The 20,188-nt window shown below is 38.9% G+C and overlaps 19 non-coding genes across 19 annotated transcripts; all 19 read right to left on the bottom strand.

The window, feature by feature from the left end:
* Window positions 1–641: 641 nt before the first annotated feature.
* Window positions 642–714, bottom strand: trnar-ucg (transfer RNA arginine (anticodon UCG)). Its single transcript has one exon. It is a non-coding gene; the product is annotated as a tRNA-Arg (tRNA).
* Window positions 715–3,710: 2,996 nt separating this feature from the next.
* On the bottom strand, window positions 3,711–3,783 carry trnar-ucg (transfer RNA arginine (anticodon UCG)). The gene has a single exon. It is a non-coding gene; the product is annotated as a tRNA-Arg (tRNA).
* A 1,642-nt stretch (window positions 3,784–5,425) lies between these two features.
* trnar-ucg (transfer RNA arginine (anticodon UCG)) lies at window positions 5,426–5,498 on the bottom strand. Its single transcript has one exon. It is a non-coding gene; the product is annotated as a tRNA-Arg (tRNA).
* Window positions 5,499–6,143: 645 nt separating this feature from the next.
* trnaq-uug (transfer RNA glutamine (anticodon UUG)) lies at window positions 6,144–6,216 on the bottom strand. The gene has a single exon. It is a non-coding gene; the product is annotated as a tRNA-Gln (tRNA).
* A 924-nt stretch (window positions 6,217–7,140) lies between these two features.
* On the bottom strand, window positions 7,141–7,213 carry trnar-ucg (transfer RNA arginine (anticodon UCG)). Its single transcript has one exon. It is a non-coding gene; the product is annotated as a tRNA-Arg (tRNA).
* Window positions 7,214–7,500: 287 nt separating this feature from the next.
* Window positions 7,501–7,573, bottom strand: trnar-ucg (transfer RNA arginine (anticodon UCG)). Its single transcript has one exon. It is a non-coding gene; the product is annotated as a tRNA-Arg (tRNA).
* A 286-nt stretch (window positions 7,574–7,859) lies between these two features.
* trnar-ucg (transfer RNA arginine (anticodon UCG)) lies at window positions 7,860–7,932 on the bottom strand. Its single transcript has one exon. It is a non-coding gene; the product is annotated as a tRNA-Arg (tRNA).
* Window positions 7,933–9,576: 1,644 nt separating this feature from the next.
* Window positions 9,577–9,649, bottom strand: trnar-ucg (transfer RNA arginine (anticodon UCG)). Its single transcript has one exon. It is a non-coding gene; the product is annotated as a tRNA-Arg (tRNA).
* Window positions 9,650–9,935: 286 nt separating this feature from the next.
* On the bottom strand, window positions 9,936–10,008 carry trnar-ucg (transfer RNA arginine (anticodon UCG)). The gene has a single exon. It is a non-coding gene; the product is annotated as a tRNA-Arg (tRNA).
* Window positions 10,009–11,651: 1,643 nt separating this feature from the next.
* trnar-ucg (transfer RNA arginine (anticodon UCG)) lies at window positions 11,652–11,724 on the bottom strand. The gene has a single exon. It is a non-coding gene; the product is annotated as a tRNA-Arg (tRNA).
* A 286-nt stretch (window positions 11,725–12,010) lies between these two features.
* Window positions 12,011–12,083, bottom strand: trnar-ucg (transfer RNA arginine (anticodon UCG)). The gene has a single exon. It is a non-coding gene; the product is annotated as a tRNA-Arg (tRNA).
* Window positions 12,084–13,726: 1,643 nt separating this feature from the next.
* Window positions 13,727–13,799, bottom strand: trnal-uag (transfer RNA leucine (anticodon UAG)). The gene has a single exon. It is a non-coding gene; the product is annotated as a tRNA-Leu (tRNA).
* Window positions 13,800–14,085: 286 nt separating this feature from the next.
* trnar-ucg (transfer RNA arginine (anticodon UCG)) lies at window positions 14,086–14,158 on the bottom strand. The gene has a single exon. It is a non-coding gene; the product is annotated as a tRNA-Arg (tRNA).
* A 563-nt stretch (window positions 14,159–14,721) lies between these two features.
* Window positions 14,722–14,794, bottom strand: trnar-ucg (transfer RNA arginine (anticodon UCG)). Its single transcript has one exon. It is a non-coding gene; the product is annotated as a tRNA-Arg (tRNA).
* A 286-nt stretch (window positions 14,795–15,080) lies between these two features.
* Window positions 15,081–15,153, bottom strand: trnar-ucg (transfer RNA arginine (anticodon UCG)). Its single transcript has one exon. It is a non-coding gene; the product is annotated as a tRNA-Arg (tRNA).
* A 563-nt stretch (window positions 15,154–15,716) lies between these two features.
* Window positions 15,717–15,789, bottom strand: trnar-ucg (transfer RNA arginine (anticodon UCG)). Its single transcript has one exon. It is a non-coding gene; the product is annotated as a tRNA-Arg (tRNA).
* Window positions 15,790–16,075: 286 nt separating this feature from the next.
* trnar-ucg (transfer RNA arginine (anticodon UCG)) lies at window positions 16,076–16,148 on the bottom strand. The gene has a single exon. It is a non-coding gene; the product is annotated as a tRNA-Arg (tRNA).
* Window positions 16,149–18,345: 2,197 nt separating this feature from the next.
* On the bottom strand, window positions 18,346–18,418 carry trnar-ucu (transfer RNA arginine (anticodon UCU)). Its single transcript has one exon. It is a non-coding gene; the product is annotated as a tRNA-Arg (tRNA).
* A 286-nt stretch (window positions 18,419–18,704) lies between these two features.
* On the bottom strand, window positions 18,705–18,777 carry trnar-ucu (transfer RNA arginine (anticodon UCU)). The gene has a single exon. It is a non-coding gene; the product is annotated as a tRNA-Arg (tRNA).
* Between the last annotated feature and the right edge of the window lie 1,411 nt (window positions 18,778–20,188).

Raw genomic sequence — 20,188 nt, 5'->3', positions numbered from 1 at the left:
AAATGACCCTATTTGACATCATACAGACTTTGCTATGCCACAGTAGACATCAAAGTTGTGAACCTGTCCGAATGAGGAAAGCTAGTGATATTTAACAAGTAAGAAGAGACCTTTTCCCTCAATCTTGCGATGCCGAATCAGACACAATATTTCTCAGGCCTTTCAGTCTTAGATTATAAAAGTTGAAGAACAGTGTCCAAGCTTTTCAAAGCAATGAGACCAATGCCTTATTTCGGGAATTTGCAAACATGTTCAAATTAGCTTAGCTAATGAAATTAAACGACCACGAAGGGACTCAAACCCTCAATCTTCTGGTTCGAAGTCAGACGCCTTATCCATTAGGCATCGCAGTCTATGTGATACATCCCTATTTGACATCATACAGACTTTGAAATATGCCACAGTAGACATCAAAGTTGTGAACCTGTCCGAATGAGGAAAGCTAGTGATATTTAACAAGTAAGAAGAGACCTTTTCCCTCAATCTTGCGATGCCGAATCAGACACAATATTTCTCAGGCCTTTCAGTCTTAGATTATAAAAGTTGAACAACAGTGTCCAAGCTTTTCAAAGCAATGAGACCAATGCCTTATTTCGGGAATTTGCAAACATGTTCAAATTAGCTGAGCTAATGAAATTAAACGACCACGAAGGGACTCGAACCCTCAATCTTCTGATTCGAAGTCAGACGCCTTATCCATTAGGCCACGCAGTCTATGTGATACATTCCTATTTGACATCATACAGACTTTGCTATGCCACAGTAGACATCAAAGTTGTGAACCTGTCCGAATGAGGAAAGCTAGTGATATTTAACAAGTAAGAAGAGACCTTTTCCCTCAATCTTGCGATGCCGAATCAGACACAATATTTCTCAGGCCTTTCAGTCTTAGATTATAAAAGTTGAACAACAGTGTCCAAGCTTTTCAAAGGAATGAGACCAATGCCTTATTTCGGGAATTTGCAAACATGTTCAAATTAGCTGAGCTAATGAAATTAAACGACCATGAAGGGACTCGAACCCTCAATCTTCTGATTCGAAGTCAGACGCCTTATCCATTAGGCCACGCAGTCTATGTGATACATTCCTATTTGACATCATACAGACTTTGCTATGCAACAGTAGACATCAAAGTTGTGAACCTGTCCGAATGAGGAAAGCTAGTGATATTTAACAAGTAAGAAGAGACCTTTTCCCTCAATCTTGCGATGCCGAATCAGACACAATATTTCTCAGGCCTTTCAGTCTTAGATTATAAAAGTTGAACAACAGTGTCCAAGCTTTTCAAAGCAATGAGACCAATGCCTTATTTCGGGAATTTGCAAACATGTTCAAATTTGCTGAGCTAATGAAATTAAACGACCATGAAGGGACTCGAACGCTCAATCTTCTGATTCGAAGTCAGACGCCTTATCCATTAGGCCACGCAGTCTATGTGATACATTCCTATTTGACATCATACAGACTTTGCTATGCCACAGTAGACATCAAAGTTGTGAACCTGTCCGAATGAGGAAAGCTAGTGATTTTTAACAAGTACAAAGATACTCTTTCCTTCAATCTTGTGATGCAGATTCAGACACAATCATTCTCAGGCCTTGCAGTCTTAGATTATTAAAGTTGAACAACAATGTCCAAGCTTTTCAAAGCAACAAGACCAATGCCTTATTTAGGGAAATTGCAAACATGTACGAATTAGCTGAGCTAATGAAATTAAATGACCCTATTTGACATCATACAGACTTTGCTATGCCACAGTAGACATCAAAGTTGTGAACCTGTCCGAATGAGGAAAGCTAGTGATATTTAACAAGTAAGAAGAGACCTTTTCCCTCAATCTTGCGATGCCGAATCAGACACAATATTTCTCAGGCCTTTCAGTCTTAGATTATAAAAGTTGAAGAACAGTGTCCAAGCTTTTCAAAGAAATGAGACCAATGCCTTATTTCGGGAATTTGCAAACATGTTCAAATTAGCTTAGCTAATGAAATTAAACGACCACGAAGGGACTCAAACCCTCAATCTTCTGGTTCGAAGTCAGACGCCTTATCCATTAGGCATCGCAGTCTATGTGATACATCCCTATTTGACATCATACAGACTTTGCTATGCCACAGTAGACATCAAAGTTGTGAACCTGTCCGAATGAGGAAAGCTAGTGATATTTAACAAGTAAGAAGAGACCTTTTCCCTCAATCTTGCGATGCCGAATCAGACACAATATTTCTCAGGCCTTTCAGTCTTAGATTATAAAAGTTCAACAACAGTGTCCAAGCTTTTCAAAGGAATGAGACCAATGCCTTATTTCGGGAATTTGCAAACATGTTCAAATTAGCTGAGCTAATGAAATTAAACGACCATGAAGGGACTCGAACCCTCAATCTTCTGATTCGAAGTCAGACGCCTTATCCATTAGGCCACGCAGTCTATGTGATACATTCCTATTTGACATCATACAGACTTTGCTATGCAACAGTAGACATCAAAGTTGTGAACCTGTCCGAATGAGGAAAGCTAGTGATATTTAACAAGTAAGAAGAGACCTTTTCCCTCAATCTTGCGATGCCGAATCAGACACAATATTTCTCAGGCCTTTCAGTCTTAGATTATAAAAGTTGAACAACAGTGTCCAAGCTTTTCAAAGCAATGAGACCAATGCCTTATTTCGGGAATTTGCAAACATGTTCAAATTTGCTGAGCTAATGAAATTAAACGACCATGAAGGGACTCGAACGCTCAATCTTCTGATTCGAAGTCAGACGCCTTATCCATTAGGCCACGCAGTCTATGTGATACATTCCTATTTGACATCATACAGACTTTGCTATGCCACAGTAGACATCAAAGTTGTGAACCTGTCCGAATGAGGAAAGCTAGTGATTTTTAACAAGTACAAAGATACTCTTTCCTTCAATCTTGTGATGCAGATTCAGACACAATCATTCTCAGGCCTTGCAGTCTTAGATTATTAAAGTTGAACAACAATGTCCAAGCTTTTCAAAGCAACAAGACCAATGCCTTATTTAGGGAAATTGCAAACATGTACGAATTAGCTGAGCTAATGAAATTAAATGACCCTATTTGACATCATACAGACTTTGCTATGCCACAGTAGACATCAAAGTTGTGAACCTGTCCGAATGAGGAAAGCTAGTGATATTTAACAAGTAAGAAGAGACCTTTTCCCTCAATCGTGCGATGCCGAATCAGACACAATATTTCTCAGGCCTTTCAGTCTTAGATCATAAAAGTTGAAGAACAGTGTCCAAGCTTTTCAAAGCAATGAGACCAATGCCTTATTTCGGGAATTTGCAAACATGTTCAAATTAGCTTAGCTAATGAAATTAAACGACCACGAAGGGACTCAAACCCTCAATCTTCTGGTTCGAAGTCAGACGCCTTATCCATTAGGCATCGCAGTCTATGTGATACATCCCTATTTGACATCATACAGACTTTGAAATATGCCACAGTAGACATCAAAGTTGTGAACCTGTCCGAATGAGGAAAGCTAGTGATATTTAACAAGTAAGAAGAGACCTTTTCCCTCAATCTTGCGATGCCGAATCAGACACAATATTTCTCAGGCCTTTCAGTCTTAGATTATAAAAGTTGAACAACAGTGTCCAAGCTTTTCAAAGGAATGAGACCAATGCCTTATTTCGGGAATTTGCAAACATGTTCAAATTAGCTGAGCTAATGAAATTAAACGACCACGAAGGGACTCGAACCCTCAATCTTCTGATTCGAAGTCAGACGCCTTATCCATTAGGCCACGCAGTCTATGTGATACATTCCTATTTGACATCATACAGACTTTGCTATGCCACAGTAGACATCAAAGTTGTGAACCTGTCCGAATGAGGAAAGCTAGTGATATTTAACAAGTAAGAAGAGACCTTTTCCCTCAATCTTGCGATGCCGAATCAGACACAATATTTCTCAGGCCTTTCAGTCTTAGATTATAAAAGTTCAACAACAGTGTCCAAGCTTTTCAAAGGAATGAGACCAATGCCTTATTTCGGGAATTTGCAAACATGTTCAAATTAGCTGAGCTAATGAAATTAAACGACCATGAAGGGACTCGAAACCTCAATCTTCTGATTCGAAGTCAGACGCCTTATCCATTAGGCCACGCAGTCTATGTGATACATTCCTATTTGACATCATACAGACTTTGCTATGCAACAGTAGACATCAAAGTTGTGAACCTGTCCGAATGAGGAAAGCTAGTGATATTTAACAAGTAAGAAGAGACCTTTTCCCTCAATCTTGCGATGCCGAATCAGACACAATATTTCTCAGGCCTTTCAGTCTTAGATTATAAAAGTTGAACAACAGTGTCCAAGCTTTTCAAAGCAATGAGACCAATGCCTTATTTCAGGAATTTGCAAACATGTTCAAATTTGCTGAGCTAATGAAATTAAACGACCATGAAGGGACTCGAACGCTCAATCTTCTGATTCGAAGTCAGACGCCTTATCCATTAGGCCACGCAGTCTATGTGATACATTCCTATTTGACATCATACAGACTTTGCTATGCCACAGTAGACATCAAAGTTGTGAACCTGTCCGAATGAGGAAAGCTAGTGATTTTTAACAAGTACAAAGATACTCTTTCCTTCAATCTTGTGATGCAGATTCAGACACAATCATTCTCAGGCCTTGCAGTCTTAGATTATTAAAGTTGAACAACAATGTCCAAGCTTTTCAAAGCAACAAGACCAATGCCTTATTTAGGGAAATTGCAAACATGTACGAATTAGCTGAGCTAATGAAATTAAATGACCCTATTTGACATCATACAGACTTTGCTATGCCACAGTAGACATCAAAGTTGTGAACCTGTCCGAATGAGGAAAGCTAGTGATATTTAACAAGTAAGAAGAGACCTTTTCCCTCAATCGTGCGATGCCGAATCAGACACAATATTTCTCAGGCCTTTCAGTCTTAGATCATAAAAGTTGAAGAACAGTGTCCAAGCTTTTCAAAGCAATGAGACCAATGCCTTATTTCGGGAATTTGCAAACATGTTCAAATTAGCTTAGCTAATGAAATTAAACGACCACGAAGGGACTCAAACCCTCAATCTTCTGGTTCGAAGTCAGACGCCTTATCCATTAGGCATCGCAGTCTATGTGATACATCCCTATTTGACATCATACAGACTTTGAAATATGCCACAGTAGACATCAAAGTTGTGAACCTGTCCGAATGAGGAAAGCTAGTGATATTTAACAAGTAAGAAGAGACCTTTTCCCTCAATCTTGCGATGCCGAATCAGACACAATATTTCTCAGGCCTTTCAGTCTTAGATTATAAAAGTTGAACAACAGTGTCCAAGCTTTTCAAAGGAATGAGACCAATGCCTTATTTCGGGAATTTGCAAACATGTTCAAATTAGCTGAGCTAATGAAATTAAACGACCACGAAGGGACTCGAACCCTCAATCTTCTGATTCGAAGTCAGACGCCTTATCCATTAGGCCACGCAGTCTATGTGATACATTCCTATTTGACATCATACAGACTTTGCTATGCCACAGTAGACATCAAAGTTGTGAACCTGTCCGAATGAGGAAAGCTAGTGATATTTAACAAGTAAGAAGAGACCTTTTCCCTCAATCTTGCGATGCCGAATCAGACACAATATTTCTCAGGCCTTTCAGTCTTAGATTATAAAAGTTCAACAACAGTGTCCAAGCTTTTCAAAGGAATGAGACCAATGCCTTATTTCGGGAATTTGCAAACATGTTCAAATTAGCTGAGCTAATGAAATTAAACGACCATGAAGGGACTCGAAACCTCAATCTTCTGATTCGAAGTCAGACGCCTTATCCATTAGGCCACGCAGTCTATGTGATACATTCCTATTTGACATCATACAGACTTTGCTATGCAACAGTAGACATCAAAGTTGTGAACCTGTCCGAATGAGGAAAGCTAGTGATATTTAACAAGTAAGAAGAGACCTTTTCCCTCAATCTTGCGATGCCGAATCAGACACAATATTTCTCAGGCCTTTCAGTCTTAGATTATAAAAGTTGAACAACAGTGTCCAAGCTTTTCAAAGCAATGAGACCAATGCCTTATTTCGGGAATTTGCAAACATGTTCAAATTTGCTGAGCTAATGAAATTAAACGACCATGAAGGGACTCGAACGCTCAATCTTCTGATTCAAAGTCAGACGCCTTATCCATTAGGCCACGCAGTCTATGTGATACATTCCTATTTGACATCATACAGACTTTGCTATGCCACAGTAGACATCAAAGTTGTGAACCTGTCCGAATGAGGAAAGCTAGTGATTTTTAACAAGTACAAAGATACTCTTTCCTTCAATCTTGTGATGCAGATTCAGACACAATCATTCTCAGGCCTTGCAGTCTTAGATTATTAAAGTTGAACAACAATGTCCAAGCTTTTCAAAGCAACAAGACCAATGCCTTATTTAGGGAAATTGCAAACATGTACGAATTAGCTGAGCTAATGAAATTAAATGACCCTATTTGACATCATACAGACTTTGCTATGCCACAGTAGACATCAAAGTTGTGAACCTGTCCGAATGAGGAAAGCTAGTGATATTTAACAAGTAAGAAGAGACCTTTTCCCTCAATCTTGCGATGCCGAATCAGACACAATATTTCTCAGGCCTTTCAGTCTTAGATTATAAAAGTTGAAGAACAGTGTCCAAGCTTTTCAAAGCAATGAGACCAATGCCTTATTTCGGGAATTTGCAAACATGTTCAAATTAGCTTAGCTAATGAAATTAAACGACCACGAAGGGACTCAAACCCTCAATCTTCTGGTTCGAAGTCAGACGCCTTATCCATTAGGCATCGCAGTCTATGTGATACATCCCTATTTGACATCATACAGACTTTGAAATATGCCACAGTAGACATCAAAGTTGTGAACCTGTCCGAATGAGGAAAGCTAGTGATATTTAACAAGTAAGAAGAGACCTTTTCCCTCAATCTTGCGATGCCGAATCAGACACAATATTTCTCAGGCCTTTCAGTCTTAGATTATAAAAGTTGAACAACAGTGTCCAAGCATTTCAAAGCAATGAGACCAATGCCTTATTTCGGGAATTTGTAAACATGTTCAAATTAGCTGAGCTAATGAAATTAAACGACCACGAAGGGACTCGAACCCTCAATCTTCTGATTCGAAGTCAGACGCCTTATCCATTAGGCCACGCAGTCTATGTGATAACTCCCTATTTGACATCATACAGTACTTTGCTATGCCACAGTAGACATCAAAGTTGTGAACCTGTCCGAATGAGGAAAGCTAGTGATATTTAACAAGTAAGAAGAGACCTTTTCCCTCAATCTTGCGATGCCGAATCAGACACAATATTTCTCAGGCCTTTCAGTCTTAGATTATAAAAGTTGAACAACAGTGTCCAAGCTTTTCAAAGGAATGAGACCAATGCCTTATTTCGGGAATTTGCAAACATGTTCAAATTAGCTGAGCTAATGAAATTAAACGACCACGAAGGGACTCGAACCCTCAATCTTCTGATTCGAAGTCAGACGCCTTATCCATTAGGCCACGCAGTCTATGTGATACATTCCTATTTGACATCATACAGACTTTGCTATGCCACAGTAGACATCAAAGTTGTGAACCTGTCCGAATGAGGAAAGCTAGTGATATTTAACAAGTAAGAAGAGACCTTTTCCCTCAATCTTGCGATGCCGAATCAGACACAATATTTCTCAGGCCTTTCAGTCTTAGATTATAAAAGTTCAACAACAGTGTCCAAGCTTTTCAAAGGAATGAGACCAATGCCTTATTTCGGGAATTTGCAAACATGTTCAAATTAGCTGAGCTAATGAAATTAAACGACCACGAAGGGACTCGAACCCTCAATCTTCTGATTCGAAGTCAGACGCCTTATCCATTAGGCCACGCAGTCTATGTGATACATTCCTATTTGACATCATACAGACTTTGCTATGCCACAGTAGACATCAAAGTTGTGAACCTGTCCGAATGAGGAAAGCTAGTGATTTTTAACAAGTACAAAGATACTCTTTCCTTCAATCTTGTGATGCATATTCAGACACAATAATTCTCAGGCCTTGCAGTCTTAGATTATTAAAGTTGAACAACAATGTCCAAGCTTTTCAAAGCAACAAGACCAATGCCTTATTTAGGGAAATTGCAAACATGTACGAATTAGCTGAGCTAATGAAATTAAATGACCCTATTTGACATCATACAGACTTTGCTATGCCACAGTAGACATCAAAGTTGTGAACCTGTCCGAATGAGGAAAGCTAGTGATATTTAACAAGTAAGAAGAGACCTTTTCCCTCAATCTTGCGATGCCGAATCAGACACAATATTTCTCAGGCCTTTCAGTCTTAGATTATAAGAGTTGAACAACAGTGTCCAAGCTTTTCAAAGCAATGAGACCAATGCCTTATTTCGGGAATTTGCAAACATGTTCAAATTAGCTTAGCTAATGAAATTAAACGACCACGAAGGGACTCGAACCCTCAATCTTCTGGTTTCGAAGTCAGACGCCTTATCCATTAGGCATCGCAGTCTATGTGATACATCCCTATTTGACATCATACAGACTTTGAAATATGCCACAGTAGACATCAAAGTTGTAAACCTGTCCGAATGAGGAAAGCTAGTGATATTTAACAAGTAAGAAGAGACCTTTTCCCTCAATCTTGCGATGCCGAATCAGACACAATATTTCTCAGGCCTTTCAGTCTTAGATTATAAAAGTTGAACAACAGTGTCCAAGCTTTTCAAAGCAATGAGACCAATGCCTTATTTCGGGAATTTGCAAACATGTTCAAATTAGCTAAGCTAATGAAATTAAACGACCACGAAGGGACTCGAACCCTCAATCTTCTGATTCGAAGTCAGACGCCTTATCCATTAGGCCTCGCAGTCTATGTGATAACTCCCTATTTGACATCATACAGACTTTGCTATGCCACAGTAGACATCAAAGTTGTGAACCTGTCCGAATGAGGAAAGCTAGTGATATTTAACAAGTAAGAAGAGACCTTTTCCCTCAATCTTGCGATGCCGAATCAGACACAATATTTCTCAGGCCTTTCAGTCTTAGATTATAAGAGTTGAACAACAGTGTCCAAGCTTTTCAAAGCAATGAGACCAATGCCTTATTTCGGGAATTTGCAAACATGTTCAAATTAGCTTAGCTAATGAAATTAAAGACAACAAAGGGACTCGAACCCTCAATCTTCTGGTTCGAAGTCAGACGCCTTATCCATTAGGCATCGCAGTCTATGTGATACATCCCTATTTGACATCATATAGACTTTGAAATATGCCACAGTAGACATCAAAGTTGTGAACCTGTCCGAATGAGGAAAGCTAGTGATATTTAACAAGTAAGAAGAGACCTTTTCCCTCAATCTTGCGATGCCGAATCAGACACAATATTTCTCAGGCCTTTCAGTCTTAGATTATAAAAGTTGAACAACAGTGTCCAAGCTTTTCAAAGGAATGAGACCAATGCCTTATTTCGGGAATTTGCAAACATGTTCAAATTAGCTGAGCTAATGAAATTAAACGACCACGAAGGGACTCGAACCCTCAATCTTCTGATTCGAAGTCAGACGCCTTATCCATTAGGCCACGCAGTCTATGTGATACATTCCTATTTGACATCATACAGACTTTGCTATGCCACAGTAGACATCAAAGTTGTGAACCTGTCCGAATGAGGAAAGCTAGTGATATTTAACAAGTAAGAAGAGACCTTTTCCCTCAATCTTGCGATGCCGAATCAGACACAATATTTCTCAGGCCTTTCAGTCTTAGATTATAAAAGTTGAACAACAGTGTCCAAGCTTTTCAAAGGAATGAGACCAATGCCTTATTTCGGGAATTTGCAAACATGTTCAAATTAGCTGAGCTAATGAAATTAAACGACCACGAAGGGACTCGAACCCTCAATCTTCTGATTCGAAGTCAGACGCCTTATCCATTAGGCCACGCAGTCTATGTGATACATTCCTATTTGACATTATACAGACTTTGCTATGCCACAGTAGACATCAAAGTTGTGAACCTGTCCGAATGAGGAAAGCTAGTGATTTTTAACAAGTACAAAGATACTCTTTCCTTCAATCTTGTGATGCATATTCAGACACAATAATTCTCAGGCCTTGCAGTCTTAGATTATTAAAGATGAACAACAATGTCCAAGCTTTTCAAAGCAACAAGACCAATGCCTTATTTAGGGAAATTGCAAACATGTACGAATTAGCTGAGCTAATGAAATTAAATGACCCTATTTGACATCATACAGACTTTGCTATGCCACAGTAGACATCAAAGTTGTGAACCTGTCCGAATGAGGAAAGCTAGTGATATTTAACAAGTAAGAAGAGACCTTTTCCCTCAATCTTGCGATGCCGAATCAGACACAATATTTCTCAGGCCTTTCAGTCTTAGATTATAAGAGTTGAACAACAGTGTCCAAGCTTTTCAAAGCAATGAGACCAATGCCTTATTTCGGGAATTTGCAAACATGTTCAAATTAGCTTAGCTAATGAAATTAAACGACCACGAAGGGACTCGAACCCTCAATCTTCTGGTTTGAAGTCAGACGCCTTATCCATTAGGCATCGCAGTCTATGTGATACATCCCTATTTGACATCATACAGACTTTGAAATATGCCACAGTAGACATCAAAGTTGTAAACCTGTCCGAATGAGGAAAGCTAGTGATATTTAACAAGTAAGAAGAGACCTTTTCCCTCAATCTTGCGATGCGGAATCAGACACAATATTTCTCAGGCCTTTCAGTCTTAGATTATAAAAGTTGAACAACAGTGTCCAAGCTTTTCAAAGCAATGAGACCAATGCCTTATTTCGGGAATTTGCAAACATGTTCAAATTAGCTAAGCTAATGAAATTAAACGACCACGAAGGGACTCGAACCCTCAATCTTCTGATTCGAAGTCAGACGCCTTATCCATTAGGCCTCGCAGTCTATGTGATAACTCCCTATTTGACATCATACAGACTTTGCTATGCCACAGTAGACATCAAAGTTGTGAACCTGTCCGAATGAGGAAAGCTAGTGATATTTAACAAGTAAGAAGAGACCTTTTCCCTCAATCTTGCGATGCCGAATCAGACACAATATTTCTCAGGCCTTTCAGTCTTAGATTATAAGAGTTGAACAACAGTGTCCAAGCTTTTCAAAGCAATGAGACCAATGCCTTATTTCGGGAATTTGCAAACATGTTCAAATTAGCTTAGCTAATGAAATTAAAGACAACAAAGGGACTCGAACCCTCAATCTTCTGGTTCGAAGTCAGACGCCTTATCCATTAGGCATCGCAGTCTATGTGATACATCCCTATTTGACATCATATAGACTTTGAAATATGCCACAGTAGACATCAAAGTTGTAAACCTGTCCGAATGAGGAAAGCTAGTGATATTTAACAAGTAAGAAGAGACCTTTTCCCTCAATCTTGCGATGCCGAATCAGACACAATATTTCTCAGGCCTTTCAGTCTTAGATTATAAAAGTTGAACAACAGTGTCCAAGCTTTTCAAAGGAATGAGACCAATGCCTTATTTCGGGAATTTGCAAACATGTTCAAATTAGCTGAGCTAATGAAATTAAACGACCACGAAGGGACTCGAACCCTCAATCTTCTGATTCGAAGTCAGACGCCTTATCCATTAGGCCACGCAGTCTATGTGATACATTCCTATTTGACATCATACAGACTTTGCTATGCCACAGTAGACATCAAAGTTGTGAACCTGTCCGAATGAGGAAAGCTAGTGATATTTAACAAGTAAGAAGAGACCTTTTCCCTCAATCTTGCGATGCCGAATCAGACACAATATTTCTCAGGCCTTTCAGTCTTAGATTATAAAAGTTCAACAACAGTGTCCAAGCTTTTCAAAGGAATGAGACCAATGCCTTATTTCGGGAATTTGCAAACATGTTCAAATTAGCTGAGCTAATGAAATTAAACGACCACGAAGGGACTCGAACCCTCAATCTTCTGATTCGAAGTCAGACGCCTTATCCATTAGGCCACGCAGTCTATGTGATACATTCCTATTTGACATTATACAGACTTTGCTATGCCACAGTAGACATCAAAGTTGTGAACCTGTCCGAATGAGGAAAGCTAGTGATTTTTAACAAGTACAAAGATACTCTTTCCTTCAATCTTGTGATGCATATTCAGACACAATAATTCTCAGGCCTTGCAGTCTTAGATTATTAAAGATGAACAACAATGTCCAAGCTTTTCAAAGCAACAAGACCAATGCCTTATTTAGGGAAATTGCAAACATGTACGAATTAGCTGAGCTAATGAAATTAAATGACCCTATTTGACATCATACAGACTTTGCTATGCCACAGTAGACATCAAAGTTGTGAACCTGTCCGAATGAGGAAAGCTAGTGATATTTAACAAGTAAGAAGAGACCTTTTCCCTCAATCTTGCGATGCCGAATCAGACACAATATTTCTCAGGCCTTTCAGTCTTAGATTATAAGAGTTGAACAACAGTGTCCAAGCTTTTCAAAGCAATGAGACCAATGCCTTATTTCGGGAATTTGCAAACATGTTCAAATTAGCTTAGCTAATGAAATTAAACGACCACGAAGGGACTCGAACCCTCAATCTTCTGGTTTGAAGTCAGACGCCTTATCCATTAGGCATCGCAGTCTATGTGATACATCCCTATTTGACATCATACAGACTTTGAAATATGCCACAGTAGACATCAAAGTTGTAAACCTGTCCGAATGAGGAAAGCTAGTGATATTTAACAAGTAAGAAGAGACCTTTTCCCTCAATCTTGCGATGCCGAATCAGACACAATATTTCTCAGGCCTTTCAGTCTTAGATTATAAAAGTTGAACAACAGTGTCCAAGCTTTTCAAAGCAATGAGACCAATGCCTTATTTCGGGAATTTGCAAACATGTTCAAATTAGCTAAGCTAATGAAATTAAACGACCACGAAGGGACTCGAACCCTCAATCTTCTGATTCGAAGTCAGACGCCTTATCCATTAGGCCTCGCAGTCTATGTGATAACTCCCTATTTGACATCATACAGACTTTGCTATGCCACAGTAGACATCAAAGTTGTGAACCTGTCCGAATGAGGAAAGCTAGTGATATTTAACAAGTAAGAAGAGACCTTTTCCCTCAATCTTGCGATGCCGAATCAGACACAATATTTCTCAGGCCTTTCAGTCTTAGATTATAAGAGTTGAACAACAGTGTCCAAGCTTTTCAAAGCAATGAGACCAATGCCTTATTTCGGGAATTTGCAAACATGTTCAAATTAGCTTAGCTAATGAAATTAAAGACAACGAAGGGACTCGAACCCTCAATCTTCTGGTTCAAAGTCAGACGCCTTATCCATTAGGCATCGCAGTCTATGTGATACATCCCTATTTGACATCATATAGACTTTGAAATATGCCACAGTAGACATCAAAGTTGTAAACCTGTCCGAATGAGGAAAGCTAGTGATATTTAACAAGTAAGAAGAGACCTTTTCCCTCAATCTTGCGATGCCGAATCAGACACAATATTTCTCAGGCCTTTCAGTCTTAGATTATAAAAGTTGAACAACAGTGTCCAAGCTTTTCAAAGCAATGAGACCAATGCCTTATTTCGGGAATTTGCAAACATGTTCAAATTAGCTAAGCTAATGAAATTAAACGACCACGAAGGGACTCGAACCCTCAATCTTCTGATTCTAAGTCAGACGCCTTATCCATTAGGCCACGCAGTCTATGTGGTAACTCCCTATTTGACATCATACAGACTTTGCTATGCCACAGTAGACATCAAAGTTGTGAACCTGTCCGAATGAGGAAAGCTAGTGATATTTAACAAGTAAGAAGAGACCTTTTCCCTCAATCTTGCGATGCCGAATCAGACACAATATTTCTCAGGCCTTTCAGTCTTAGATTATAAAAGTTCAACAACAGTGTCCAAGCTTTTCAAAGGAATGAGACCAATGCCTTATTTCGGGAATTTGCAAACATGTTCAAATTAGCTGAGCTAATGAAATTAAACGACCACGAAGGGACTCGAACCCTCAATCTTCTGATTCGAAGTCAGACGCCTTATCCATTAGGCCACGCAGTCTATGTGATACATTCCTATTTGACATCATACAGACTTTGCTATGCCACAATAGACATCAAAGTTGTGAACCTGTCCGAATGAGGAAAGCTAGTGATTTTTAACAAGTACAAAGATACTCTTTCCTTCAATCTTGTGATGCATATTCAGACACAATAATTCTCAGGCCTTGCAGTCTTAGATTATTAAAGTTGAACAACAATGTCCAAGCTTTTCAAAGCAACAAGACCAATGCCTTATTTAGGGAAATTGCAAACATGTACGAATTAGCTGAGCTAATGAAATTAAATGACCCTATTTGACATCATACAGACTTTGCTATGCCACAGTAGACATCAAAGTTGTGAACCTGTCCGAATGAGGAAAGCTAGTGATATTTAACAAGTAAGAAGAGACCTTTTCCCTCAATCTTGCGATGCCGAATCAGACACAATATTTCTCAGGCCTTTCAGTCTTAGATTATAAAAGTTGAACAACAGTGTCCAAGGTTTTCAAAGCAATGAGACCAATGCCTTATTTCGGGAATTTGCAAACATGTTCAAATTAGCTAAGCTAATGAAATTAAACGACCACGAAGGGACTCGAACCCTCAATCTTCTGATTCGAAGTCAGACGCCTTATCCATTAGGCCACGCAGTCTATGTGATAACTCCCTATTTGACATCATACAGACTTTGCTATGCCACAGTAGACATCAAAGTTGTGAACCTGTCCGAATGAGGAAAGCTAGTGATATTTAACAAGTAAGAAGAGACCTTTTCCCTCAATCTTGCGATGCCGAATCAGACACAATATTTCTCAGGCCTTTCAGTCTTAGATTATAAAAGTTCAACAACAGTGTCCAAGCTTTTCAAAGGAATGAGACCAATGCCTTATTTCGGGAATTTGCAAACATGTTCAAATTAGCTGAGCTAATGAAATTAAACGACCACGAAGGGACTCGAACCCTCAATCTTCTGATTCGAAGTCAGACGCCTTATCCATTAGGCCACGCAGTCTATGTGATACATTCCTATTTGACATCATACAGACTTTGCTATGCCACAATAGACATCAAAGTTGTGAACCTGTCCGAATGAGGAAAGCTAGTGATTTTTAACAAGTACAAAGATACTCTTTCCTTCAATCTTGTGATGCATATTCAGACACAATAATTCTCAGGCCTTGCAGTCTTAGATTATTAAAGTTGAACAACAATGTCCAAGCTTTTCAAAGCAACAAGACCAATGCCTTATTTAGGGAAATTGCAAACATGTACGAATTAGCTGAGCTAATGAAATTAAATGACCCTATTTGACATCATACAGACTTTGCTATGCCACAGTAGACATCAAAGTTGTGAACCTGTCCGAATGAGGAAAGCTAGTGATATTTAACAAGTAAGAAGAGACCTTTTCCCTCAATCTTGCGATGCCGAATCAGACACAATATTTCTCAGGCCTTTCAGTCTTAGATTATAAGAGTTGAACAACAGTGTCCAAGCTTTTCAAAGCAATGAGACCAATGCCTTATTTCGGGAATTTGCAAACATGTTCAAATTAGCTAAGCTAATGAAATTAAACGACCACGAAGGGACTCGAACCCTCAATCTTCTGATTCGAAGTCAGACGCCTTATCCATTAGGCCACGCAGTCTATGTGATAACTCCCTATTTGACATCATACAGACTTTGCTATGCCACAGTAGACATCAAAGTTGTGAACCTGTCCGAATGAGGAAAGCTAGTGATATTTAACAAGTAAGAAGAGACCTTTTCCCTCAATCTTGCGATGCCGAATCAGACACAATATTTCTCAGGCCTTTCAGTCTTAGATTATAAAAGTTGAACAACAGTGTCCAAGCTTTTCAAAGGAATGAGACCAATGCCTTATTTCGGGAATTTGCAAACATGTTCAAATTAGCTGAGCTAATGAAATTAAACGACCACGAAGGGACTCGAACCCTCAATCTTCTGATTCGAAGTCAGACGCCTTATCCATTAGGCCACGCAGTCTATGTGATACATTCCTATTTGACATCATACAGACTTTGCTATGCCACAATAGACATCAAAGTTGTGAACCTGTCCGAATGAGGAAAGCTAGTGATTTTTAACAAGTACAAAGATACTCTTTCCTTCAATCTTGTGATGCATATTCAGACACAATAATTCTCAGGCCTTGCAGTCTTAGATTATTAAAGTTGAACAACAATGTCCAAGCTTTTCAAAGCAACAAGACCAATGCCTTATTTAGGGAAATTGCAAACATGTACGAATTAGCTGAGCTAATGAAATTAAATGACCCTATTTGACATCATACAGACTTTGCTATGCAACAGTAGACATCAAAGTTGTGAACCTGTCCGAATGAGGAAAGCTAGTGATATTTAACAAGTAAGAAGAGACCTTTTCCCTCAATCTTGCGATGCCGAATCAGACACAATATTTCTCAGGCCTTTCAGTCTTAGATTATAAGAGTTGAACAACAGTGTCCAAGCTTTTCAAAGCAATGAGACCAATGCCTTATTTCGGGAATTTGCAAACATGTTCAAATTAGCTTAGCTAATGAAATTAAACGACCACGAAGGGACTCGAACCCTCAATCTTCTGGTTCGAAGTCAGACGCCTTATCCATTAGGCATCGCAGTCTATGTGATACATCCCTATTTGACATCATACAGACTTTGAAATATGCCATAGTAGACATCAAAGTTGTAAACCTGTCCGAATGAGGAAAGCTAGTGATATTTAACAAGTAAGAAGAGACCTTTTCCCTCAATCTTGCGATGCCGAATCAGACACAATATTTCTCAGGCCTTTCAGTCTTAGATTATAAAAGTTGAACAACAGTGTCCAAGCTTTTCAAAGCAATGAGACCAATGCCTTATTTCGGGAATTTGCAAACATGTTCAAATTAGCTGAGCTAATGAAATTAAATGACCACGAAGGGACTCGAACCCTCAATCTTCTAGATGCGAAGTCAGACACCTTATCCATTAGGCCACGCAGTCTATGTGATTAAATTCCTATTTGACATCATACAGACTTTGCTATGCCACAGTAGACATCAAAGTTGTGAACCTGTCCGAATGAGGAAAGCTAGTGATTTTTAACAAGTACAAAGATACTCTTTCCTTCAATCTTGTGATGCATATTCAGACACAATAATTCTCAGGCCTTGCAGTCTTAGATTATTAAAGTTGAACAACAATGTCCAAGCTTTTCAAAGCAACAAGACCAATGCCTTATTTAGGGAAATTGCAAACATGTACGAATTAGCTGAGCTAATGAAATTAAATGACCCTATTTGACATCATACAGACTTTGCTATGCAACAGTAGACATCAAAGTTGTGAACCTGTCCGAATGAGGAAAGCTCGTGATATTTAACAAGTAAGAAGAGACCTTTTCCCTCAATCTTGCGATGCCGAATCAGACACAATATTTCTCAGGCCTTTCAGTCTTAGATTATAAAAGTTGAACAACAGTGTCCAAGCTTTTCAAAGCAATGAGACCAATGCCTTATTTCGGGAATTTGCAAACATGTTCAAATTAGCTGAGCTAATGAAATTAAAAGACCACGAAGGGACTCGAACCCTCAATCTTCTGATTCGAAGTCAGATGCCTTATCCATTAGGCCATGCAGTCTATGTGATACATTCCTATTTGACATCATACAGACTTTGCTATGCCACAGTAGACATCAAAGTTGTGAACCTGTCCGAATGAGGAAAGCTAGTGATTTTTAAAAGTACAAAGATACTCTTTCCTTCAATCTTGTGATGCAGATTCAGACACAATAATTCTCAGGCCTTGCAGTCTTAGATTATTAAAGTTGAACAACAATTTCCAAGCTTTTGAAGGCAACAAGACCAATGCCTTATTTAGGGAAATTGCAAACATGTACGAATTAGCTGAGCTAATGAAATTAAATGACCCTATTTGACATCATACAGACTTTGCTATGCAACAGTAGACATCAAAGTTGTGAACCTGTCCGAATGAGGAAAGCTCGTGATATTTAACAAGTAAGAAGAGACCTTTTCCCTCAATCTTGCGATGCCGAATCAGACACAATATTTCTCAGGCCTTTCAGTCTTAGATTATAAAAGTTGAACAACAATGTCCAAGCTTTTCAAAGCAATGAGACCAATGCCTTATTTCGGGAATTTGCAAACATGTTCAAATTAGCTGAGCTAATGAAATTAAATTACCACGAAGGGACTCGAACCCTCAATCTTCTGATTAGAAGTCAGACGCCTTATCCATTAGGCCACTCAGTCTATGTGATACATCCCTATTTGACATCATACAGACTTTGCTATGCCACAGTAGACATCAAAGTTGTGAACCTGTCCGAATGAGGAAAGCTAGTGATATTTAACAAGTAAGAAGAGACCTTTTCCCTCAATCTTGCGATGCCGAATCAGACACAATATTTCTCAGGCCTTTCAGTCTTAGATTATAAAATTTTAACAACAGTGTCCAAGCTTTTCAAAGCAATGAGACCAATGCCTTATTTCGGGAATTTGCAAACATGTTCAAATTAGCTGAGCTAATGAAATTAAATTACCACGAAGGGACTCGAACCCTCAATCTTCTGATTAGAAGTCAGACGCCTTATCCATTAGGCCACGCAGTCTATGTGATACATCCCTATTTGACATCATACAGACTTTGCTATGCCACAGTAGACATCAAAGTTGTGAACCTGTCCGAATGAGGAAAGCTAGTGATATTTAACAAGTAAGAAGAGACCTTTTCCCTCAATCTTGCGATGCCGAATCAGACACAATATTTCTCAGACCTTTCAGTCTTAGATTATAAAATTTTAACAACAGTGTCCAAGCTTTTCAAAGCAATGAGACCAATGCCTTATTTCGGGAATTTGCAAACATGTTCAAATTAGCTGAGCTAATGAAATTAAACGACCACGAAGGGACTCAAACCCTCAATATTCTGATTCCAACATCAGACGCCTTATCCATTAGGCCACGCAGTCTATGTGATACATCCCTATTTGACATCATACAGACTTTGCTATGCCACAGTAGACATCAAAGTTGTGAACCTGTCCGAATGAGGAAAGCTAGTGATATTTAACAAGTAAGAAGAGACCTTTTCCCTCAATCTTGCGATGCCGAATCAGACACAATATTTCTCAGGCCTTTCAGTCTTAGATTATAAAAGTTGAACAACAGTGTCCAAGCTTTTCAAAGCAATGAGACCAATGCCTTATTTCGGGAATTTGAAAACATGTTCAAATTAGCTGATCTAATGAAATTAAACTACCACGAAGGGACTCGAACACTCAATCTTCTGATTCGAAGTCAGACGCCTTATCCATTAGGCCACGCATTCTATGTGATACATTCCTATTTGACATCATACAGACTTTGCTATGCCACAGTAGACATCAAAGTTGTGAACCTGTCCGCATGAGGAAAGCTAGTGATTTTTAACAAGTACAAAGATACTCTTTCCTTCAATCTTGTGATGCATATTCAGACACAATAATTCTCAGGCCTTGCAGTCTTAGATTATTAAAGTTGAACAACAATGTCCAAGCTTTTCAAAGCAACAAGACCAATGCCTTATTTATGGAAATAGCAAACATGTACGAATTAGCTGAGCTAATGAAATTAAATGACCCTATTTGGCATCATACAGACTTTGCTATGCAACAGTAGACATCAAAGTTGTGAACCTGTCCGAATGAGGAAAGCTAGTGATTTTTAACAAGTACAAAGATACTCTTTCCTTCAATCTTGTGATGCATATTCAGACACAATAATTCTCAGGCCTTGCAGTCTTAGATTATTAAAGTTGAACAACAATGTCCAAGCTTTTCAAAGCAACAAGACCAATGCCTTATTTAGGGAAATTGCAAACATGTACGAATTAGCTGAGCTAATGAAATTAAATGACCCTATTTGACATCATACAGACTTTGCTATGCAACAGTAGACATCAAAGTTGTGAACCTGTCCGAATGAGGAAAGCTCGTGATATTTAACAAGTAAGAAGAGACCTTTTCCCTCAATCTTGCGATG

The sequence above is a fragment of the Oncorhynchus kisutch genome, linkage group LG20 (genome assembly GCF_002021735.2).
Source record: "Oncorhynchus kisutch isolate 150728-3 linkage group LG20, Okis_V2, whole genome shotgun sequence".
Taxonomy (NCBI): Eukaryota; Metazoa; Chordata; class Actinopteri; order Salmoniformes; family Salmonidae; genus Oncorhynchus; species Oncorhynchus kisutch.
The sequence above is the reverse complement of the archived record's forward strand: the minus strand, read 5'-3'. Positions and strand labels throughout refer to the sequence as shown.